Source organism: Chelonoidis abingdonii, chromosome 2 (assembly GCF_003597395.2).
Source record: "Chelonoidis abingdonii isolate Lonesome George chromosome 2, CheloAbing_2.0, whole genome shotgun sequence".
Lineage (NCBI taxonomy): Eukaryota > Metazoa > Chordata > Testudines > Testudinidae > Chelonoidis > Chelonoidis abingdonii.
In genome coordinates this window covers 35,959,933-35,979,028 of record NC_133770.1, presented here as the reverse complement: position 1 = coordinate 35,979,028, position 19,096 = coordinate 35,959,933, and the positions used below count along the sequence as shown (strand labels likewise).

Here is a 19,096-nt window from a genome sequence, read left to right as displayed (position 1 = left end):
TAATCTGGCCCTCTAGTTCTCACTGAGGAGCAGAGTCTGCGGCACGCCCTGCTCTTGTGCTCCAGCCAGGAAGTGTGGTCAGCGGCTTGCCCCACTCCATGCAGTTCCCAGAAGCAGCAGCATATTCCCCCTTCCGGCTCCTACATGAACTGCAGCCAATGGGAGCTGCAGGGGCAGCGCCTGCAAACAGGGCAGGTACAGAACCACCTGGCTGTGCCTCTGCATAGGAGTTGGGGGGAAGGGACCATGCCACTGCTTGAGACAAGCACTGACTGGAGCTTGCATCCCTTATCTCCTCCCACTTCCAACCCCCTGTCCCAGCCCTTATCTCCCTCCCACCCTCCAAACCCCTTGGTTCCATCCCAGGGCACCCTCCTGCATCCCAAACCCCTCATTCCCAGCCCCACTCCAGAGCCCACACCCCCAGTCGGAGTCCTCATCCCCTCCCCAATTTCATGAGCATTCATGGCTCATCATACAAATTTCCATACCCAGATGTGGCCCTCAGGCCAAAAAAAAAAAAAAAAAAAAAAAAAAAGTTTGCCCACCCCGGTCCAAAACAATAAAAGATCTCGCTCAGACTTCTCCCTGCAAGGAAACAAGAAGTGTCAAGTATCCCAGTGGCTACTGCAGTTACACTTTTGCTGCTTCTCCCTCCCCATGACAAACTTCAGTTACCTGTGGTATCTGCCTCCACCAGTACCCACCTTAACACTCACTTCCCAAATTAACATCATGCTCCCAGGGGAGGGGGTGAAGGGAGAGAAGAGAAGACAGACAACACAAGCATAATGATGCACTTAGTGACATTTGCCTTTTCACGTGTGTTTGTATACAAGCAATATGGAGAAGCAGAGCAGTGAATTTTCCCACCACCACACCTCAGTAGGGTGACGTTCAAAGCCAAACTGAGATTACTCCCCTAATCCCCCTTCAGAGCAGCAATTCATACCTACCTGGTCCCTCCCAAAAGGAGGAATTATTTTCTACTGACAAAGTGAAATGTGCAGGGAAGGAATGAAGTCTCATTAGAAGGATGACCTACTGCAAATGCAAGTTTCTTTGTATTTTATTGATTTATAGAGCACCGAATCACAACAGCAGCTACACTGGCTTTTGGGGAAAGGCTTCTATTCTAAACCCTTCCTTTCAGTTCTGGATTTCTTCTCTTCTCTCCTCCCCATACCCCTTTTGTTAGTTATTCTTTCAAGTTGAAAATAAAGGAGAGGAGAAAAAGATGACATTCGTTGCAATAGCAAATTTAAATTAAGCATAGCCAAAATCAGGGAATCTGGAGTTCAGTTTGCACTCCACCTCAGCCCTGCATTTCCTGACTTCAGCTTGCTTAAGTATCATTCTTAAAATCTTGCATCATTGACTCTTTTCCCTCTATTTTTTTTTTTTTTTTTTTTTAATATTCAGGAGTGATGACACTATTAAAAGGACTCTGTCAGAGAAGTCAACCCTTTTTTACACTAAGTTAATTTCTAGCAATGGTTTAATAGAAAGCATTAGCAGTGACTTGGGGTTTGCCATCCTCCATGAAAGGGGTGTTTTTGAAAACTTTTTTTTTTTTTTTTTTTTAATATTCAGGAGTGATGACACTATTAAAAGGACTCTGTCAGAGAAGTCAACCCTTTTTTACACTAAGTTAATTTCTAGCAATGGTTTAATAGAAAGCATTAGCAGTGACTTGGGGTTTGCCATCCTCCATGAAAGGGGTGTGTGTGGGGAAGGGTAGAAGTAAAGAAAGACTCTGAAGTAGAGGACACTCTGCAACAAGCAACAAAAAGAATGAAGTCTAATCTAAACAAAATGGTTCATGGTAGAAAGTATACCAATTACAGTAGTGGTGATCTATCTCCTAGAACTGTAAGGGACCTTGAAAGGTTATCTAGTCCAGCCCCCTGCCTTCACTAGCAGGACCAAGTACTGATTTTGCCCCAGATCCCTAAGCAGCTCCCTCAAGGACTCAACTCACAACCTGGGTTTAGCAGGCCAATGCTCAAACTACTGTCCATAGCATGTTTTGGCAGAAGCCAAGGGATCCAAGAAATTTTCAAAAATACCACCAAGAGTCTTAACTAACACAAACAATGCTATTGATCAGCCATCGGGGATACTGAACGTTTTCTACGTTTGAACCAGAGTTGCTACCACTGGTGATAGCAAGATTGGCAATATAGACAGGTTACCATTATTTTAAACCACTGTGCAATCTATACATGCTGTCATCAGGGTTAAACACAGTCGTTAAAAAGCCAATAGGTTCCCAACACTTCTGCCAATGGTGGAGTGGCAGCCACAGTGATAAATTTCAAGCGACAGGTTTAATGTAGTACAAACAGCCAGGATGAATCCAGTCAGCACAACTTGCACCTCAATGATTCCAAGTATGGCCTCCTCCGGCAGTCCTTACCTAAACAAGACTTATTGAGGAGGTGTGTGTGACTACGGACTGGAGAATCAGGCAGTAAGAACATGATACAAAGACAACAGTTGCAGTAACTAGATGAGAGATTGAGTGCTGTCAAATGAGGGAAAAAGCGCAAAGCAAAAACCCTGGAGCAACTGGAGTCATTTGACAATGTTTGATCCTCACTTTCAGTTATTTGACTCAGACAAGACATTAGTCATTTGAACAAAAAAAATTTGATCATGATTATACAAAACAGTCTGATGAAAATATATAACACCAAGGGTCAGTTACCCCCAACAGAATTTGGTTAGTATAATTCTCAAAAGGTTCACTCATGAAGTTTCTTTGCTCTTTCTGTAATTGTCTGGGTTAAAGCTAACGTGACATTTAGGCTTGTGCATTATATCATTAGTTCCCAGTTGTCCAAGTCTCAATACCAGTGATTTCCCTACACCACCCTTGAATTTCCCCAACACTCCCCCTCCCCAGTTTTGTGAGCTAGTTACATACCAATTCAGTGACTGTTTGGAAATCTGAATTTAAACTGAAACATTAATGCACTATATAAGTTTTTAAAGTGTGTATGATAAAATGTGTATCTGAAAAAGTATAATAGATTTGAAAAGTATGAACATAGACTAGCTTCCTTACACAGCTGTTTATGATGTCAGTGCATTCATTTCAGTGATGTTGGTCAACCTAATAATTTCAAATGATGATTTGTAAGCAAAGTCTAAATGAGCTCTCCCTGACAGTTAGTGATGAGCTGTGGGTGTGGGGAAAGGCTTCAGGGCCAGATTATATTTACATTCAAACCTAATCTACCTAGGTATCCAGCAAACAGAGCTGTGTTGTCCAAGTGATAGATTTTGGCTGGGGTTGGGTTACAAACCACTTGAACGTGGGGGAAACAGGGGACGAAATGTTGTTCTTATTGTATGAGTAAAGGACAGTAGAACTGTACTTAGCCTGTGATGATTTGAAGGCATCAAGAGAGAGGGTAGGGACCCGTCCCTCTCCACTGTTTAAAGTTAGAGCTGATTAGGCTCCATAGAGAGTCTTTTGTTCTCTTAAGTGACCACTGCAGCTGAAATCACTAACAATCTGGTCTAAGTGCTTAGTCCTGTTGTGGGGACAGCGTTTTTGTGTAAGAGACAGTCCAGACTGCACAGCAGTGAGCAAGGTCCCGCACTGAGAGCTCAGCTGAAATCACTGAGAGCTGGTGGAACCTCAAGAGACCAACTCGCAGAGGTCACAGTGGCAGGTGGCAGCAGGTGACTGGCCGGGGCCATTGGCAACAGAGCAGTGGAGTGAAAGGTGGCACAACGAACAGATGTGGCCAGAGCGAACAGTGAGCAGCTGGAGGAACAAGCAAGGTGCCTTCTTGTCCCCCACCTGGAAGGTGTACTCACGTGAAAGCACCTCTGAACTCTGAGTCTCCACTGACCAAGGACAACACCGGTGAGTGGAGTGTGGTGGAGGGAAAAGTGAGGGGCATGTTAAATAAACATTTGTTTGTTGGACTATATTTTAGTCACTTTGCTCCAGATTGCTAGATTTGTGACTGGGAATGGAAACTTAAATAAATGTTTCCTAGTAGGCCAAGATTTTTTAAATGCATTATTTGCCAAGGTTGTTATCTCACATTGTTGTTATCTTGGGAGGTCATTATGTTGGGAAGTTTCTGTACTAAACATTTTTATTATTATTAATTTTTACATAAGAATGGTCATACTGGGTCAGACCAATGGTCCATATAGCCCAGTACCCTGTCTTACAACAGTGGTCAATGCCAGGTGCTTCAGAGGGAATGAACAGAACAGGTAATCATCAAGTGACCATCCCCTGTTGCCCATTCCCAGCTTCTGGCAAACAGGCTAGGGACACTCAGAGCATGGTATTGCATCCCTCCCCATCCTGGCTAATAGCCACAGATGGACCTGTTCTCCAGGAATTTATCTAGTTCTTTTTATAATCCTGTTATAGTTTTGGTCTTCACAGCATCCCCTGGCAAAGAGTTCCCTGGGTTGACTTTATATTGTGTGAAGAAGTACTTCCTTTTGTTTTTTTAAAACCTGCTGCCTATTAATTTCATTGGGTGACTGCTAGTTCTTGTGTTATGTGAAGGATTAAATAAAATTTCCTTATTCACTTTCTTCGCACCAGTCAAGATTTTGTAGACCTCTATCATATCACCATTAGTCATCTCTTTTCTAAGCTGAAAATTCCTAGTCATTTTAATCTCTCCTCCTGTTTCATACCCCTGATCATTTTAGCTGCCCATCTCTGTACCTTTTCCTATTCCAATATATATATTTTTAGGATGGGTGACCAGATCTGCGCACACTATTCAAGGTGTGCACGTCCCATGGATTTATATAGAGGCAATATGATATTTTGTCTTATTATCTATCCCTTTCTTAACGATTCCCAACATCGTTTGCTTTTGTGACTGCTGCTGCACATTGAGTGGATGTTTTCAGAGAACTATCCACAATGACTCCAAGGTCTTTCATGAGAGTTAACAGCTAATTCAGATGTCATCATTTTATATGTATAGTTGAGATTGCTTTCCCATGTGCATTACTTTGCATTTATCAACATTGAAGTTAATTTGCCATTTTGTTGCCCAGTCACCCAGTTTTGTCAGATCTCTTTGTAGCTCTTCGCAGTCTGCCTGGGATTTACCTATCTTGAATAGTTTTGTATCTGCACATTTTGCCACCTCACTGTTTACCCATTTTTCCAGATGAATATGTTGAACAGTACTGGTCCCAGTACTGACCCCTCAAAGATACCACTATTTCTCTCTCCATTCTGAAAACTGATAATTTATTCCTACCCTTTGTTTCCCATCTTTTAACCAATTACTGATCCATGAGAGGACTGCCCTCTTATCCCATGATGGCTTACTTTTCAAAAGTCAATTTAAATTAAGTATGTGTTTAATTTTTTTAGAAATCACAACACAACAGATCTAGGTGTAACTTGCATTTTCCTTATGTTAAATTTGCATAATCCTAACAAAACATTTACTTTATTCATCTCTTTTATATATCTTATTGGACCTGACATCCCCTCTGTAAATTCGAACACCCCCCGCCCCCCCCAATTTCAATTCCTGGGGAAACCACTGCTCAATACAGATTCAAAAAACAGATGCCTGCCACCTCTATTTAGGGTTTTTGGGGTAGGAGCAAGGAGGATCAGATTTGTTTTCTGTTACAAAAGATTATAATAGAGTTAAACATTGCTTTTTTGTAGCTTTGTCATGGCACCAAGACTGATAGTACTTGGTACTCACAGCATTTTTCAGAGAATTTCCACTTCTATTTATGCCTTGTAACTCCCCTATGTGGTAGGAAGTATTCTACCAATTTTACAGAGGGTGACATGGATGCACAGGCCAACTTGCCCACATTTGCACACTGAAATCAGAGCAGGAACAGAGCTCTGGTCTTCTAGAACCATTACTCTATCCATCCTCTCCTTGAGCAAATGCTCTAATACCAGGCAGTGGTGTTTTCAATGTCAAAAGTGTCTCACTTCCCTTTGAAAGAGTGCAATACATGTGCATATTTCCCCACACCACAGAACAGCTTTTGAAAAAGAGAGTCAAATCCTGGTTCCATTAAGTTCAGCAGGAAAATTCCCACTGGACTTCAATAGAATCAAGATTTGATCCAATGGCCTCCTGTAAACCATCAGATAGGAACAATTGCTCACATGATTTTTCAACCCCTTGAACCAGTTCAGGCAGATTTGGCAAACATATCAAAAGATATTTATAGCTTCAGTAGGGGTTCACTGCAAGTCATCAAGAATGATTTTAAAGACATTATGAACGTATTACTACTAAATATCCAGAACACAGGTGAGAAGAAGGGAGTCACTTTGTGGTCCATATATTAAACTTCAAACAGATCAATGCTTCTCCAGTTGTACTAGAGAAGATTTCAGATTTTCTCTTTTCCCCCCCAAAGTTGAAGCTTTTCATTTAATGGTCCAATTTCAGCCAAAAAAAATTAATACCAACTCAAAAACCAAGTCCCACTAACATTTTCAGTGTAAAAAAAGTTTCCCCAAAAGAGCATCCCGTTATTAAAACTGACATTGACCTGTACATCTGCTGTAACCTTAACAGCTGCCTGACCAAAGTGGAATGCCAACTTGGCTTTTTGCTTCTGCAGAAATTAGGTATGAAGTTTCATGAGGTTGTGAAAAAATATATATATATTTAAGCCAGTGTGCAGCTTAGATTTCCTACCACCTCATGGACTGTTTTTTGGCAAGACTGCGAAGTTCCCTGAATCACTTTTAGATTTGTAGTGATGTTACTACATTATGATGATTTCACAATGAACTCCACCTAAATCACTGCCAGAATAGGAGATGGAGCACATTCAGTGATTCCTTATTATCTGTCCCTGAAGAGTGTGGCTGAGTTGAGGAATCTGTCCATTATTCACTCTTATGCACACACAGCAGAGAGAACGAACAATTCTTCTATGGATTACCATCTATATACAGACATCTTTCCATAGAAATGTCTCTGCAATTTTCTAACCATTGCCTCTCCCAACTTTCGCCATTTCATCTGATTCCCACCAATCTTCCCAGCTACACTTGCTCACAACCTTGAGACAATTTTAGGTATGCATCCTTTACACGGCCAACCTCTCTCCCAATCCTGCCAGGTGACCTTCTAAAGCATCTCAGAAATGCATTCATTCACTTTTACTGTAAAAACACTATAGTGCATGCTGTGATGAGTTGGACACCCCTTCTGGGATGCCACTTGAGCAGGAGAGGCTCAGTGAAATCCCAGTACCTCAACTAGCTGGGGTTCCCTCTCCCTGTTTTCCTGACCTAGGCTCTCTGGTTTCTTGCAGCATGCATGCACATGCACCCTGCTGCAGCCACAGACTGAAGTCAGCTCTGTGTGAGAGGACTCCCTCAGTACTCAGGTCAGGGCCCTCCTTAGGAATAGGCAACATAGGCAGCTGCGTAGGGCACCTGAAAATTTGGGGCACCACTGGCTCTTAGTGTCCACCCTCTTCTTTTCCTATCCCTGTTCTGACCCTTCCTGCAGGCTCCCACAGATGGCTGCTCTAGCCTGGTGAGTCTTCCTTGGGAGGGAATCTAGTAGTTAACAGTGAAAAAACCTCCAGCCTGCCAGACCTATTAGCACTCATATTGAAACTGTATTAAGAGACATTCAGGGGTTAATTAAAGCATTTAACAAGCATTTGCCAACCCAGGTATAGTAATGTGCACAGGTTTTCAGAGTGGTAGTCCTGTTATCTGTACCAGCAAAAACAAGACGAGTCTGGTGGCCCTCAGAGACTAACAAATTATTTGGGCATAAGGCTTTGTGGGCTAGACCCCATTTCATCAGCTTTCCACGAAAGCTATGCCCAAATTAAATTGTTTATATGTCCGGTTTGACTTTAACTGACAAAAACAGTTGTGCATTAATGTAATACTTACACAAACTGTCATCAGTCAACAGGACCTTAGTTTAAAATTTGCTTTAAAAAATATTTCATTAGTGAGCTGGTGAAGATTATAAAATTACAATTTCTAAAAATGCTTGCATAGAGTTTTAGAGCACAATCATCTTAGCCTTAAATGCGTGGATCTTCAGACATACAGTGTTTAATAAAATCCTTCAAGACCTCCTTATCTGTAATACAATTTTAATTCTACAGTTAAAAAAAAAAGTGCTCAAGTCTTCCTGTCCATCCCTTCACCACCTCTCCCCACTCCCCACTGAAGAGAGCCCTTAAAGGGACACAGTCCTTCCCTTCCAGATAGCTGGACAAAGAGTTTCTCTTCTTTACTTCTGATATCCGATGAACTAGTTTTAAAAGAACCCTCCAGCAAATCAGTACCTTAGCGAGACATAAAATCCTTGTTATACTAAAATCTTTGGAAACATTTTTTTTTTTAAAGTTGGTGAAATTTCATACCATGTCTCTTGTTATGGAGATCACACAAGTAAAATTACTGTTCCTTTTTCTAAAAAGAAATGAACACTTATGAACACTAAACCTCTCGATTAATTTAAAATAATGCTTTGTTTCAGTGAGTTAAATATGTAGTAATCTGGAATGCTGGCTTAAGGTTGATACATTTAAAATATAAATTCAGCTTAGAAATACTGATTAAGAAAATGTAAAACAGAAGAGCTGCATCATGTTATATCATTATATGTGATGTATTTCAGCAGGACAGCTGACTCACCTTACAACGAAGTTTTGCAAATAAATCTCTGAAAAACTTCAGGCATATCAAAACCTAATGTGACTGACATTTTTATTCAAATTTTAGTGCTTTTTAATTAGGTACTTTCTCATGTCCATTCTGCATGAGAGAGAGGTCTCGGAGTCTTGCAGGGAACTGTGACTCTTCGCCACCATGAGGCCAGGCCGGGCATCTCATATCCTTTCCTGTCTCGTCCTCCTCCCCCTCCCCGACCAGGCTGTGAGCTTGGGCTGCCATCCAGCACAGGGGCACCAGTTTAATAATACTGCGTAGGCCCCATAAATCTCAAGGACGGCCCTGACTCAGTGCACACCCCTTTTGGAAGAAAACCTAGGGTGACCAGATGACAAAACTGAAATAATCGGGAAGCAAATGGGGGCAGCAAAAGGAAAAAAGTCACGGAGCGCCCCCCTGCACCAGCTCACCTTGTCTCCACCTCCCCCATAGGGAAGGTGCCCAGCTGGTGCAATCCTGCAGGCGGCCCCAGAGTGGGGGCACAAGCCCCAGCCCCGTCGGGTTCACAGGGGAACGAATGAGGCTGCCACCGCCTCTGCCCGGGGCGAGCTCCCTATAGCCTGCCCTGTGGTGCGGCACAATCCCATCACCCTGAGCGTGCCCAGGCCCGGACCGCACCCAGCAGTTAGAACCGTGGGGCGGCCCCGGGGGGGGGGCGGGGAGAACAGCAGGCCCAGCACCCCTGTCCTGCTCGGGTCCCACAGGGGAACAAACCGGGCTGTCGCTGCCTCCACATGGTGGGAAGTGAAGCCCCTGAGTGGGCAGCTGCTGCCTCCCCACCCCCACCCATGGGCACATACAGGGAGCCAGTTCCCCAGGCTAGACCCAGGGCTGCCCCTGCAGGTACCACCCCACCCTCGGGCTTGCACTCGGGGCCAGGCCAGACTCACCCCACACTCCCCTGTATCCCCCAGGCCTCCCTCCAGCGCTTGCACCAGCTGATCAGCGCAAGCTTGGAAGGGAGGAGGAAAGCAGTGTGCTTGGGGGAAGAGGCAGGGATTTGGGGAGGGATCCAATGGGGGAAGGAGAGGGCAGAGTCAGGGTGGGAGGTGGCGCGAGACTCTCCTCTGCTCCTGCACATAGGCGGAGCCCGGGCAAAACTGCTTGTTTGTCCACTGTCCCAACCGAACAAGCAAATATCGGGACATCTGATCACCCTAGATAAACCCAAAATACTGTCTTGCACTGTGCAGATTTTCTATACAGTGCAAGCTCATAAAAATCCACCCTCTTCCTTAATGTGAAGAGATATGCATGGACTTCCCTGCCCCTGTAGAAGTTACATAAATTGGACTTAACTCCTCTTTGTTCCTCACGTGTTTTGGAGGGTATTGTGGGGAGAGTCAAGCAACCTCACGTCATTGTCTCTTTTTTACATCTTCCCCCCACTTGCTGGAAAGCTTTTTTGCTGTGACCTGGGTCAAACAGTTCAATGTATAGAGCTATCTCTGAGAAGCGTCTATTGCACACCGTTCCTGATTGTGTCCATTTCTTCAACAAGCCACTAACATTGTTTAGCCTCATCCTTTGTGGCATATTTAAAATACAGAGACATGGTCAATACTCCCAGCTTCAGATACAAAAATACATGCACAAATATTGGATAAACATTCAGTAAATTATAACTTTTCCAATGACATCTTAACAAGACCCATCTTGCATAAAGTACATCTCAATTATGTCACATCCATATAATAACCATATTTCCATGAAGAATATGGAGTAATGTCACACATGCCTTCTCAAGACCAGTTTCTCAGTTCTCCCCATTTCAGTTTATTCAATATGGTGCCAGTTTCCTTATGAAGGAAATTTAGAGGCTGCTGCCACATCAGATCTCCATCATAAATAAGGAATGACTAAATAGAGGCACTACTTGCAAGAGGAAGCACTCCCAAGAACAGCTGATTTAATTTGGCTGAAGTCAGCAGGATTCAATAAGTGTGGAAGCATTGGAAAGGAATACTTGGCTCATATCAGATAGTTTAAAGACACTGGGGATTTTGCTTCCCCATCCTGTAATGTGTACTCGTTCGTATTTCATTTTTATCTGTTGGAGTGTATGCAACCTCAAAGTAGAAAAAAAACAGGACAGTCATTTATGGCAATGTTACATCAGTTGACCAATCACTAAGTTAGACAGACATTAATTATTCAGTGCCCAGTAACTTGTCAGTTGTTTAGCATTCTAGCCAAGATCCCACTCTGATTTATAGAAATGCTGTAGATTTATATGCAGTTTTATATGGTTTTGCTGTAAAGTCCATACAATGTGACAAATCTGTATTTGCTGAAAGAAAACGCAAGAGTATTTTTTCAGCTTTGTGGATAGCCTTATAAAGCTACCCGATTTGCATCAACCAGTTAAAAGCAAATTAGATTAAGTCACATGTAAACTGACTAGAGTAATCTGTCCTCATCACATAGTACTACTTAGCTGCAACCTGTAGTCTAACAGGAACAAAGAATGATCAATATACCAGATTTTACGTAATTTCACTCACTTTTATTCACTTCCCTCAGTTACTTAGCCTTCTTGGAAAGTTAGAGAACATAATTTATACGTTCTAATAAATGAGATGATCAGATCAAGGCTTCAGAGTCTTCCTCCCACTTTCCGACTCATCTGTTCACTCTAAAAGCAGCAGAGAATCCTGTGGCATCTTATAGACTAACAGACGTTTTGGATCATGAGCTTTTGTGGGTGAATACCCACTTCGTCAGATGAATGTAGTGGAAATTTCTAGGAGCAGGTATATATATGCTAGCAAGCAAGCTAGAGACCCTGGAAATTTCCACTACATTCATCTGACGAAGTGGGTATTCACCCACGAAAGCTCATGATCCAAAACGTCTGTTAGTCTAAGGTGCCACATGATTCTCTGCTGCTTTTACAGATTCAGACTAACACGGCTACCTCTCTGATACTGTTCACTCTAGAAAATTATGGGCCAAAATTCTTGTCCCACTAAAGTCACAAGGGATTTGCCAGAGAATTCAACAGGGCTGAGATTTGGGTCTAAGCTTTGACAGCAAGGGCCTCTTCAGAAAAGCCAATTTAGTATGGCATAAGTTGGTGGCCTGACAAGACCAAAGGAAATCCCAACCTAGCTCCAATGGTCACAGCTGGACTTTGACAGCCTCACTCACCTTCTCTGGGTCATAGATCCTGGTCCCACACACAAATAGCTGCAAGGATACAAGGACTAGAGATAAAGAGAAAAAAGCAGGAGGAAGAGAAGGGAACACTGAACTGGTGCTAGCACCTGTTAATATGGTAGCTGGTGTTAACCAAGATATTTTGAAAAAGACTCACTAAAAGTTAAAAGGGGGGAGGGCCCTCACTTGTAGTTTACATTCCCATTTCTATTGGAATGGGATACACTTGCAATGTCAGTAGAATGGGAAAGGAGGTATATCTGGGCATTTGGCTTGGAGACTTCTACCCATCAATACTGAACCCTGACATCTACAAGGTGGCAATCCCACATGGCACAGAAAACAAATAGCTTCTCCACCCAGGAAATGAACACACTGGCTCATTATGAAGCCCCCAATAGCACTGAACTTTTTATGACAGAGCACTCTCACATGTCTCCATAATGAGTTTTAAAGTCTCAAATCAATTGCTTCTTCATCTCCCTGAGCAGGCTTTTAATAACTTGAAAGGCTGGACTACAATTTTAAGAATTTGTTCTTTGATTCTGATGATTGTTGGCAACAGGCCTTGGCATTTCTGAGCTCTCCTCAGCTTATGCTCAGCTTAGTCTAAGCATTCTGAGTCTGGGCTGCAGTAATGTGTCTTAGGCTATGTCTTCACTACCGGTCATATCGGCGGGTAGCAATCGATCCCCGAACGAGCTCCTGTCGACTCCAGAACTCCACCAACGCGAACAGCGGTAGCAGAGTCAACAGGGGGAGCTGCAGACGTTGATCCCGCGCTGTGAGGACGGTAGGTAACTCGATTAAGATACTTTGACTTCAGCTACGCTATTCACATAGCTGAAGTTGCGTATCTTAGATCGATTTCCCCCCCTAGTGTAGACCAGCCCTCAGAGGTTTAGTTATCCCACTCACGCTAGATAATGTTTACCTACTATGAGCCAAAAATCTAATTTGCACTGAATGTTAGGAATGATAAATCCAGGAGGTCTTTTAAATGGTTTGAGCATTGGCCTGCTAAATCCATGGTTGAGAGTTCAGTCCTTGAGGAGGCCATTTACATATCTGGGGCAAAAATCAGTACTCGGTCCTGCTAGTGAAGGCAGGGGGCTGGACTCAATGACCTTTCAAGGTCCCTTCCAGTTCTATGAGATAGGTATAGCTCTCTCTCTGTTCAACAAGTATTGAGGCGCTACCTATTGAATTAGGTATGTGGCCAGTGGATATCAGCTTGTTTTTATTCATAAAGCTCTTAAAAAAAAAAAAAAAAAAAACACTTTGCATACAGGTTGCTCTGTGGGTAATCATGTTTTGCTGTTGCTGCCAATAAGTCATTTTAGTATCACTTCAATCCACAAAAAATGGGGAAAAAAGGGGGAAGAAAGTCAGGTCAGCCATTGCAAGGGTAGTAGTCACAAGTCTCTATGCACCAAAGGAAACTTCCAGCAGCTATCTAACTGGAAGCTGCTCAAAGGGATTTAAAAAAAGTTGCTTCCCAGACAGCACAGGGTATTCCTCCCCTTCATATTGTATACAGACTTAAAGGATGCAAGCCCTAAGAGCAGACTAAGGGGCAAAAGAATTATCCACTGAACTGGATAAGACTAATTTTCATTTACAAATAGGGGTTATTTACAATTTACTGATATTATACAGAGGAGGTGGGAACAAGGAGACAGGAGAAACTGATGTTAGACTCCTCCTGGAAAGTGTTTACTAACATGCTCATATAGGAATTACATTTGAGAAATTCTGCTGGTTTCCACATGCACTGCATCTCAGACCTGGGCCAAAATATGTGTTTTTTTTGTCTTTTAAAAGAGACACCCCCAGGTCAGATTCTTAAATCCACATTCAGGCACTTAAGTACAAGACCTAATCATCAATGGTCCTGAGCACATAGCTCAAAAGCGCTGAGCATTTGGAAGCAGCTATCAGGAAACACATTTAGGTACCTAAAAATGGCTTTAGGAACCCGACCTTATGCATCCACTTTCTCCTTTTTTGTATAAACATGCTATTATACTGAAATGTCCCATCAAGCATAATGTAGACAAGACTCCAGATGGCCACCAGTATCATACAGCCATTATTTAGCTAGACCTCCTTTAAAACAAGGTTAGGTCACATGGTAGTGAAATTCTGATGACTGTCTGGTGCAGCCTATACAAGCTCTTCCCCCATTACTACCATCAGTGCATCTGAGTCAGTAGTAGAAATGATCCGAAGTTTGTTTGGGGTTTTTTTTGTTTATTGGGGGGGGGGGGGAAGAGGGAGAGTGATTCTAATGTAGGCACAGCAAACCAGCTTCTCTATACTAAAAAGATAACACTTGCATTCCAAAGCACATATAAATTTCGAGTCACAATTAAAGATTTGTCTAACTAGAAAGACTTAAACTTGTACAAATTCAGTGTGATTCAGAGTTCTGCAATAGAATATTTATAGTAGAAAAGTTCATTTTATTAAAGTGATCTCTCCTCTGAGGTCAACTTGTCATTTTGCTGCACTTTCTGCCCATCCCAAGGGGTAGGCAAGAGAACAGGGATTTTGAAAGCTGCAGACACTAATTAATTGACTAATTGTTAAGTAAGCTATTAATATACCCTAAGTATGTTAACTACACTTGTGTAATATCTGTTTCTTATCCAGTGTCTCCTCTCCAGGGAACTAATATCCTGCCCTTGCAGGAAAGGCAGCAAAAAGGGGGAAGAGAATGGACTTGATGATCAATACAGTGGTCACCAACTGGTTGATCACAATCATCTGCAGCAGTGTAGCGTGGCTGCCGTTAAGGCAGAGTCCCTGCCTACCCCAGCCCCATGCTGCTCCCAGAAGGACCAGCACATCCCCACAGCTGGGAGTCTCCCTCTGTGCACTGTTCCCACCTGCAAGTACAGGCCCCGCAGCTCCCATTGGCTGGGAGAGCTGCGGGGGTGGTGCTTGCAGAAAGAGGCAACTCTCAAAGCCCCATGCCCTCCGCCCCTCGCAGGGGCGCACTGGCCCCTTCCAGGAGCGATGTGGGACCACAGTTGGCAAGGAGTCTGTCTTAGCTCACTGTGCCCACTGGGAGCCCCCTCCCAGAGCCAGCACCCCAACACTTTGGGTGCAGGAGGGAGCTCTGGGCTGGGACAAACTCCCTCCTAGAGCTTGCACCCCTAACCCTGTCCCAGGCTCAGCCCAGAGCCCCCTCCCACACTGCAAACCCCTCAGCCCCAATCCAGAGCCTGCATCCCCTCCCAAACCCCAACTCCCTGCCCCAGCCTGGTGAAAGTGAGTGAGGGTGGGGGAGAATGGAGTGAGGGGAAGGGGTGGGAATAGATCCTGGGTAGCCCTTAGATTCAAAAGGTGATCTTGGGCATAAAAAAAGGTTGGACACAACTGATCTAATATATCCATCCCACCAGATACAAGAGCTCTTAACTGCTGAAATAACTGTTTATTTCAAAAGGAATGGCCAGGGGGGGGGAAGAGAAGAGTTTAAAAGAGCCATTCTAGAACAATCGTAAAACCCAGGGCATTCAGATATGCTTTTTTCTTGTTGACAAACAAAAACCACTCTTCAACTATAAGAAAATTAGTGTCCAGACTCCAAAAGGGAGGTAAGAGCAGGAAATCTTCCCAATAAAGCCAGTAAAAGCAGCACATTCAATATCACTACTCCACTAAACTTCCTTCCAACTCCCAAGAGATGTTGGTATGAAATAACAGCTACTGCTTCAATACTGCAGATAAAATTTCTTTAAGATAAAAGGTGTGTTACTCAAATCTACACTACACAAAAAGAAACTGATGGAACCCGAGTCTCCTCCCTCCATGCAAACAAACTTTCATACCTCAGCTAATGTTGACTCAGTGCATCAGACTAAGTTTCTCTCAGTGCTGTGTACCACAAAGTACTGGAAGACTCAGATGGTCACAATCACATTGGAACCCAGATGCAAGATACCAGCACATTTTTCTTCAGAAAGAATGTGTTCGCATTTGGTCAGTCATTCCTTCCAAAAGGTGTGTATGTGAGGCGGGAGAAGAACATCTAAAAATATAAAAATCCCAAAAGGACAGTCTAACACTATTTATTATTTATAAATATTAAGAGCCCCAGTCATGGATCAGAACCTTGTTGTGCTTGGTGCTGTACAAATACAGAACCAAAAACCCACAGTCCCTGCTGTGGGGAGTTTACAACCTAATTATAAGACTAGACAACAGATGGATAGACGGACCAATGGGAGATCACCACAAGGAAACAGCAAGATACTATCAGTTAGCATAACAGGCTGTGGTGTCTCAGCACACCAGCAGCCTGAAGTGTTTGTACACATACCAGAAAAGAAGAGTAGAGTTTTAAGGAGGATAATGAGTCAGTTTTGTGGATGTTTATGGGGAGCTTCTCCCAGGCACAAGAAGTTTAAACAAGCAAGCAAGCGAGGCTGGCACCATGAACAGACGGAGTTGATCTTCAATACTGAAGGAAAGATATGGCCATCCTATTTCCCCAAAATAAAAAACAGGCTGACTGCCCAAGCCCCACCACACAGCCTAGCGCCTTCAGTCGCCAATCCCCCCACAAGCATTCTTTTGCACCCCCTTAGGAGGGCACACACCACTTTTTTTTGGCAAAACTGGGCATTTGTTCTGTTTGCTCTGGCCAACTGATCACCAGTTGGCCAGAGCAACATTCTGAATAGATAAAAAAGTGGGGCAAAGTGGCATCTGTCAAGTACAGAGAGGTGTTGGCCCATGCCTAGATTATCTTTAATCTCCACTCCTTCCTCAGTGCTTAGCAGTCCCACTACTTCTTTTCTTGTTTTCTTATTTATATGGCTATAACTTTTTACTATTGGTTTTAATTCCCTTTGCAAGGTCCAACCCTGTTTGGCTTTTGGCCATTCTCACTATATCCCTACACTTTTTGACCTTCAAGAGGTATCTTTCCTTGATGATCCATCCCATCTTCCCATTTCTTGTAGGCTGTTCTCTCTTAATGACCTGTTTGAGATGCTTGTTCATCCAGCTTGGTCTGCAACCTTTCCTTACACATTCTTTCCCTTGCTTGGGATAAAGGTTTCAGATACTTTTAAGTCAAAGTTGCAGAAACTAATTCCAAGCTTCCTCCACATTCAGATCCTTGAGTTCTTCTATCCAGTCCACTTCCCTAACCAATTCCCTTATTTTTTTAATGTTAGCCCTTTTGAAATCAAGGATTCTAGTTGCAGACCTATTTGTTTACCCTTCCATTTAGTTTAATCTGAATTAGCTCATAATCACTCAAACCAAGATTGTCCTCTACAACCAGTTCTTCTAGGAGGTCCTCTCTCTCACTAATACCAAATCTAAAATGGCATCTCTTGTTAGTTCAAAATACTGTGTTTACATCTATGTATACAAATAGTTCTGCCACTGATCTTAATGGGATTGCAACAGAAAGCAAAATTTGGCATACAGATGTTCAGGAAACCATCTTACTCTTCTTTAAAGAATACAGTAGAGATCAAAATATCTATTGAAAGTCACCTTTTTAAAGAAGTGGTTCCATTGTAATCCAGACTGTTTGAATTACAACAGCAACCTGATCCACCCAATGGGAGAGTGATTTACAAAGTGACACTGACAGATTGCTTCCTTGCTGTCTAAATGCCATCTTTTCTGTTAATGGCATCTTCTGCCCAATACAACAAATGGTGGTCCTGTTGGCTCTGGAATAAATTGCTCCCCATATTAATATTTTTTATTATATTATATATAGATAGTATGTAGCACAATTTCTAGTTGCACCTTCCTGCCAACTCCAGTCAAATGAGGACATGTCAAAGAAACAGTAAATACACACTGGCACAATAAAATTCTTGATATTTTGGTTACTGAGATCCAGTGCGCGCTGGGTCAGAGCCCACCCCCCAAACCCCTCTTGCAGTCGAACCCCTTGCCCTGAGCCCCTGCCACACCCTTCCTGCACCCCAGCCCACTGCCCTGAGCCCCCGCTGCACCCCAACCTCCTGCCGTACCCTGCACCCTGACCCCCCGCCCTGAGCCCCCTACTGCACCCTGCACCCCAACCCCCTTCCCTGAGCCACCTGCCACACCCCGCTGCACCCCGATCCCCTGCCGCACCCTCACCCCTCCTGCATCTCACACCCCAACCTACTGCCCTGAGCTCCCTGCCGCACGCCAATCCCCTGCCACATCCCTCCTGCACCCCAACCCACTAACCTGAGCCAGCTGCCGCACCCCCTGCCCCAATCTCCTGCCGCACCCCACACCCCCTGCCCTGAGCCCCTGCTGCACTCCTCATCTGTCCTGCACCCCCTGGGGGCAGGGAGGGGCTTCATGGACTGGGAGGAGTGGGGGTAGGGCCAAGGGCAGTAGGGGGGAGGTGTCAGTAATGCAGCCATCGGGCCAATGTACTAGTCCTTCTGTGGCGCTCATGGACATTTGAGTTTGAGACCCCTGCATTAAAGCTCGACTTAGGCTGTCACACTGCTACCTCACATAGTTATAAAAGTGTTATCCCATCCACACCAACAACAAGAGCCCTTAAGTGTTAGAACACAAGCGTCGCTAACCATGGCAAACATCTGTAACATTCTGTCTACACTGGAACCAGGACTATGTTTTTGCAACCAGTCTGATACCTGTCAGCTCTGTGTTCTTGGGGAGTATCCAGCCTGTCTGACTCATGAGGGTCACCTCCCCATCCCCCTAGCCTCTACTTGAACCAAAACCAATCAGAGGACAGACTTACAGTAAGCAATGAAAAGGCAGTGGGAGACGACTAAACCCCTCCTGACAAGGGTGACAGGATTAAGACAACTCCTCAAGCCTCATCTGCTAGAAAGATGGGACAGAGAGGCATCTCTATTAGTATACAGAATGGAGAACAGAGATTCCAAGGCAAGAACTGCACTGAACTCTGGGACCAGAAAAGCAGGGAAGCATTGCATGATTGGGGAATCTCTGCCCCAGATGTTAATGAACTTATGCCTGCACACACCCAGCTCAGCAGTTATCAGACCAATTCTAGTGATGAATCTTTGATTGATTACCAAAATACTAAAGCACCCTAACTGCATTTTGAGCTCCCTGGAAGGACCACCACCTATAGCTAGGAGTGATCAGCTCCCATTATCTAGCCCAGAGGTCGGCAACCTTTCAGAAGTGGTGTGCCGAGTCTTCCTTTATACACTCTAATGTAAGGTTTCGTGTGCCAGTAATACATTAATGTTTTTAGAG

At 43.8% G+C, this 19,096-nt stretch overlaps 1 protein-coding gene across 6 annotated transcripts in view; it reads right to left on the bottom strand.

Moving 5' to 3' along the window:
- Positions 1 to 19,096, bottom strand: part of ABI1 (abl interactor 1) — a 145,879-nt gene that overhangs the window by 109,771 nt on the left and 17,012 nt on the right. The gene's annotated exons all lie outside the window — the stretch shown is intronic.